At 46.1% G+C, this 6,270-nt stretch overlaps 1 protein-coding gene across 1 annotated transcript in view; it reads left to right on the top strand.

Annotated features, from left to right (window-relative positions):
* The first annotated feature begins 846 nt into the window (after positions 1-846).
* LOC149325148 (glutamate receptor ionotropic, kainate 2-like) overlaps positions 847-6,270 on the top strand; it is a 76,870-nt gene continuing 71,446 nt past the window's right edge. Inside the window, exon 1 of the mRNA XM_089563140.1 lies at positions 847-974. The gene's annotated coding sequence lies outside the window, so the exon portion shown is untranslated. The remainder of the gene's footprint in view (positions 975-6,270) is intronic.

Raw genomic sequence — 6,270 nt, 5'->3', positions numbered from 1 at the left:
TAAACCTTTTTCTTCAAACTTCACGCCAAAATTTGACTTTTTAGAATGTGGCTTCACAACCAAAAATATTTCTGTTTCTTCTGTTAATGGTCGCCTACGAGATGCTCCTTGAAAGCACTGAACACCGCGTATTGGCTGCAAAGGCGCCATATTATTTTGGGGCATTCTACAAAGGAGACTGAAGAAAGCCTTTGCTTTGAATTTTCACTGTGTGTGTTACGTAATCACCACCCAACATCACCACGAACCCTTTGACATGATTTTCGTGCTCGGGCTGCACAGCCTGTAAAACCGTGAACGTTGGACCGGCATGCTGAGCCTGTCAGCTGAAGTGGGACCACGTGACAAGCCGAGCTGGCTAGCGTAGTGTTGGTTTCGCAACAAAAAGATGCGTCGATAGCCTAGTGCTTTCGCGCACCGGCCTGCAAAGCTGACATATTCGCGCCGCTGCGGGTTCGAATCACAGTCGTGGTTATTTATTTGATTTCTTTGTATTTATTACTTGCACCTGACATATACCCATCGGGATAATGCTATCGCCCTAAAAAAACTTGCGCCTGTGCGAACGTTCAGCCTAGCGTTCATGAACAGCGGAACGGCTGACTTCTTTTGCGCTACACGGCGTCGCTTAAGCAGCTGCGCGGCGAATGTTCAGGGTGTTCCTCCGCGGATGTTTGGATGACGATCGCCGCATCCCGAGCGCGCGTCGACACAACCCTCCCACGTCGTCTCCCGGGAAAGGGGATGCGGCACACCCGGCCTGCGGCTACGCCTTTTTCTCCCTCGGCGCCGGGAAAGTGGGGCGCGTGGAGGAGGAGGAGACGGGATGCTGCGGAGCCGATCGATGGTGCGCCATCTTGGAGCGGCGGGCTGCATCGCCGAGCGCCTATTCCCCCTTCAGCTGCCGACGACGAACGCCGGGTGCCGTGCAGTTGGGCCCCCCGTCCTATAGATCAGCGACACCGGGCTCGACGGTAAGTGAGCGTTAGGCGCTTGGCACATAACTGAATGTTTAAGCGCCAGAGCCAGCAGCCTTTCGCTTTGCACACCTTTCGTCGACTGCGGTCCGCCGCAAGCGCACCGCCCGTGTTTTTCCTCAGCAGCATTCGAGTCGTACGGCTCTCGTTCGGAGGTGCAATACGTCGCTTGGGGCTAAATGACTGGCGGTGGGAGCTGTGACACCCTGTCTTCAGGGTCCACACTCTACATGATATATGCGTACCCTGAGGAGACTTCGACAACATGATTGATTAAGACTATTTTAATCTTGTCAAGTCCGCGCCTTGCATATGGCGCGCCGCATCATGCGCTATCTGCAGTTGTCTTTCGCAAGGGTCAAGCTGCGAAACCGCTACCGTGGATTTGACAGCAGTTTTTATTCCCTTCTGAGCGCTGCCTTTCAACCGAGTGCGAGCTTGAACAACACAGAGTGTGGCAACAAGGACACAGTGCTGGAAAAACAATTTAAAACTTGTCATTGATGGGTATAAAATAAAGACAAACACGGCAAAGATGCGAGTTAGTATTCACACCTCCTGGTACGTGCGCTTCTATGATATTACCTGGAACGGGAGCTGTGCGGGTGCTTATGTAATGCTTCTTCGCCAGAGTGGAACACTAGCCTACCAAAACAAGCAATCCGAGATCATGTACTCAACACCAGAGATTTTTTTTTTTTTGCCTTCGCTGCTCACAACCTCTTGGGCCGCAGTCAAGTGACGTAAATGTAGGTACTGTTACTTCCAGCTATGCAGCGCTCTAGACCAGGTTTATTGCACCCTCGATTTGAGGAAACCTCTCCTGCACGGACGCACTCCTTGACCACGCCTGGTGCGGACAGTTATTAAAGGTAGACTACATTTTAAGCACCGATACCCATTTGTGCACAGCGATGCCTTGGAGATAGAGGAGAGATAGAGGAGATAGAAGGATGGGAGATAGAGTTCCGGACCAGTTGCTCGAATCTCAGTACCTCCGCAATTATCTGCCGGCAGGAAAAAAATGCTAGTGTACTTCGAAGTCAACAACCCGGCCTGGGTTGCGGCTTGATCCGTCGAAGAGCCGACAATCAGTAAAGCCAAACGCTAAAAAGTGATGTAGCGGTCCAATGGAAGTAAAAAAGCCCACTGAGAAAACAAAAGCGCAACTTCTCATAGGAAAAGGGCTGAGCCGCCGTGGAGCAGTACAAGCGCGCCAGCTCCTATGCAATTACATCAGCTGACTCTTAGCCTTCTGTCTTCAGTGCCTGCGGAGCAAGTGACGACTGACCAAAGTAGAGGTCAGATTTCCGAGGCAGAGGAGCGGGGCTAAGAATCACGAAGCCGCACAGGCCACCTTTGGTAATCGAACCTGGCAAAAGCTAGCGCAAGGACCTGATCGAGGGAGGCTAGCCGAGCAGCGCTGTTTCAGGAGGTGTGCATGTCAACCAGGAGAGAGGAGGTACCGGGGTTAAGGTTGGAGGGATGTAAAAGGATAAGGGGAAAAGTCTGGGTTTAAAGGGAAGAGTTAGGGCACATGCAAACATCAAATCACACAAACACGACTTCTTCAAAAAGCGAACAATTTCATCGGTGTGAGGTTCCAATCGAGAAAATCGCTATAGGACCGTAAGCCCGTTACCCAAAATACGGAAATTCCAAAGGGCGCAATTTTTCAGAACGCTCCTACACGGTGGTTCCAAGTAAAGGGCGTGAAGTGGCTTGGATAACGGCCAACGTTGTTTTATAAAATAAAGGATGCGCACATATTTTGAGAGACAACATTTACTATGAACCATGTGATGCAGTTAGGGGACATTGAGGCAGGATGGTACACAAATTTGAGAATGATCTTTTTCTTATGGTTCATTAGTGCCAACAATCTGTATTTTAGCGGTATTCACCTATGAGGCAGAACCGTGAAGGCTAGCGAAAAGGGTTCAGCTTAAGTTATAGACAACGCAGCAAAATATGGAAAGGAAAATGATAGGTGTCACGTTAATGACATTAATGGCGCTTTAATGACATCCTACTCGAAATCAAGGAAAAGAAATGACTTTTGGCAGGGCATGTAATGCGAATGCCGGATCGCAGATGGTCCTTAAGGGTAACAAACTGGACACCAAGAAAAGGCAAGTGTACCAGGAGGCGGCAGAAGGTTAGGTGAGTGGATAAAATTAAGAAGCTTGTGGGAATACGGTGGCCGTGGCTGGCACGGAACAGAGTTAATTTCAGAGACATGGGAGAGGCCTTTGTCCCGCAGTGGACACAGTCAGGCTGATGATGATGATGATGAGTTTAAATAAACAATGGCAGAATTTCGGCTGAGTCGAAAGAGTACAGCGTATTCTGTTTGAATGCCCAGCGGATGCCGACGAGCGCGCATACTATGAACATTGTCTGGAGCCACTCACCTATGTGCCTCTAACAGTAGGCTGTGTGTCAGGTCCCTGAGCCTGCTTTGCAGAGCAGAGCCGTGCCATCAACTTTTTATTTTCCTATTTAAAAGACATTGGCCTACTTAACAAACTCTGTTATCTCCGTGCATCTCCCTATTTTGCCCTCTACAATGCAGTGAAATTTGTCATTTTCTTTCTAGGACATTTCAGTGCAGCACTTAATATCTCGCTGCATTACTCGTTAATATATCTCAGCCCAAATTAATGACCATTTATTTTTATTCTTTTAATTATTAGCTTTTCCTCTTTTTCTGCTCTTACTTTTTACTTCTTTTTTTCTGAGCGCCACTGTTCTACCGTATTTCTATCCGCAATTCTCTTCCCCACGCAGAGTAGCAGGTCAGCAAATTTTTCATGCCGGCTAAAATCTCTGCTCTTCAGCAAAGGGCTTCTCTCTCTCGAGGAGAATACCACAGTGTAATTAGTTGTCAGGTGCTGTAGCAGAATCTCATACGTTCTCATCATTTGAAAGCAATATTACCAAGAACCTGTAAAATTAATTTTGAATGCGTTGCAACTTTGTACTCTGGTATGTGTTGTTTCGTTTCTGGGAGTATAACGTCCCAAATTGACTCAGGCTATGACGGACCCCGTTGTGAAGGGCTCCAGAAATTTCGACCACCTGGGGTTTTTTAACGGGCACTCACATCACACAGTACACGGGACTCTAGAATTCCGCCTCCATCGAATTTCAACCGCAGCGGCCGGGATCGAAACCGCGTCTTTCGAGTCAGCAGCCGAGCACCGTAACCACTGAGTCACCGCGGTGGACGTTACTGTTGTTGTTTTTGTTGTAATATTGTTCTCTTTTATTACAACCTTAGCTTTCGGTTGTGAAAAAGTGTGCATGGCCTTCGACCTTGTAATGGCCTTTAGTGGCCAACACTATTAGAGAATAAATAAAATCTTCTGGATGTGTATTCCTTTTATTTTGTTAAGCTCTTGCTCTTGCCGCTTACGATCTTCGATGGGTGTTGTCTTGTGCCAATCTTTTAAGATTTCCTGCTTTTCTGCTTTTTGTTATAGCAACTTTAGAGCAGATTAAGTCCTCCTTCACTTTTGATATGCCCCTCCCTCTTCTTTTCTGTGTTGCAATGCCTGTCAGAGGAGGCTGTAAGTATTCGACATTCGAGGCCTTGTACTGTGCGTTATCAGTGAACGTTGAAGAACCCCAGGTGGTCGAAATTTCCGGAGCCCTTCACTACGGCGTCCCCCATAGCCTGAGTTGCTTCGGGACGTTAAACCCCATAAACCAAACCAAACTGCATAAACAAGTTGTCTCGTTGCAATTTTAACGCCGCAATGTAACGATACCCACCAAGTTAACTTGGACGCAGGGTCCCCTTAAGCTGGTGGCTTTGAGATTCCGATCTAAGGCAACTCGGAGAGGAGAAAAGGCGTTATAGCAAGAAACGACTTACCAAAGATTTACGCACACAAGGTTGAAGAGCCGGTTGAAAGCGTTTCGCACGAGAGCTATCATCCTTCTCCTGTAACTGTCTTGTCAAGAAGCCCCTCGTAAGGAATGGGGAGGGCGAGCGTGACTGAATGTTTGAGCGAAACGGCAAGAAAGCTGTAACTATTCAGTCAGCACTACCATTTCACACGCTGAACATCGAAAGCCGGCTTCCTTAGGTATGGAGACGCTTTCTGCAAGAGACCCCCTTCGGATGTCTCACTGGCTTTGCTTACGTTCCGTGTTGATTGCTCGCTTCGAATCGGCAAAGGAGGCCACCGTTCTGACCTATTTTTATTTCACTCACTAGTGATTATTCTAGTGTCCTTCTGCCTTATCTGTCGAAGTACGCATACATACAGGATGTGTTCTTTTAACTTTTAAAGAGTTTTATTTTAGAAACTTTGAGTTATTGGTCGGTGCGGTCGGCGAATGTGGACTGTACAGAAAGTTGGACACTATGCACGCGCTATAGCTCAACTAAAAGACGGTTAATTAATAAAAATTGATCAATAAACGTTCAAATTTTTGGTTTAAGGGCTAAAGATTGTATTTCGAGTTTAAAGGCCGCAAAAATGAAAGCCGAGCATAAAATTTCTATCTTCTAAATCCTCATAGTGGTTGGGAATGTCGAGCATCAAAAATATCCTTTTGTGACCTCGTTCAGTTCGCTTTCCCACGTTGCACGTTTATAAAATGGGGCCGAGGCGCATGTTATTCTCACGCACACCGTTAACTTCTTCTGCACCATAAAAATACAGATTTTCGTCCATTACAGAGCAAATTACTGTGCAATGTGGGAGAGGCAATTTAACCAGCTTTCAAAGGCACACAATTTTTACAGTATATAAATCGAACCACATCGGTTGAGAAAACTTAATAAGTGGGCTCGACTTCGAGGTTCAAGGTCTGAAAGAAAAAAATATTAGTTGATTAGTTTATTCTGACTAATTAATCGTCTTAGTTCGGCCCTGTCGCGCACGTAAGGTACGTATTACTGTGAAATCAACCTTCACGGTCAGCACCATCGTAACTTTCACTCAGTTTAGAATAAAAATTATGTAAGGGCTAAAAAAATTTAAATCACCCGCAATAGTATACAGGCAGTGCAAGCAACAAAAAAAAACAATGCATTAGGTTGTCAGCCATTCCATTTTGGTCCTCACTGTCTCCTGCCCCTGCTGAAAAAAGTTGCACGATGCAATAAACTCCTACAATTTGTAATAAAAATATCACAGACTTATCGTACAAATCATAAAAAATTATCATACAAATGTCATACATTTCTGTAAAATCGTACAGTCATCAAAGAGATGTCATAGAATATCATACAAATTTTTTGGTATATCACACAATTTGTAAGATATCCTATTATGAA

This window comes from Amblyomma mixtum, chromosome 10 (assembly GCF_055824585.1).
Source record: "Amblyomma mixtum isolate Tamu chromosome 10, ASM5582458v1, whole genome shotgun sequence".
Classification (NCBI taxonomy): Eukaryota; Metazoa; Arthropoda; class Arachnida; order Ixodida; family Ixodidae; genus Amblyomma; species Amblyomma mixtum.
Note: the sequence above shows the minus strand (reverse complement) of the source record. Positions and strands in the feature narration are given on the sequence as shown.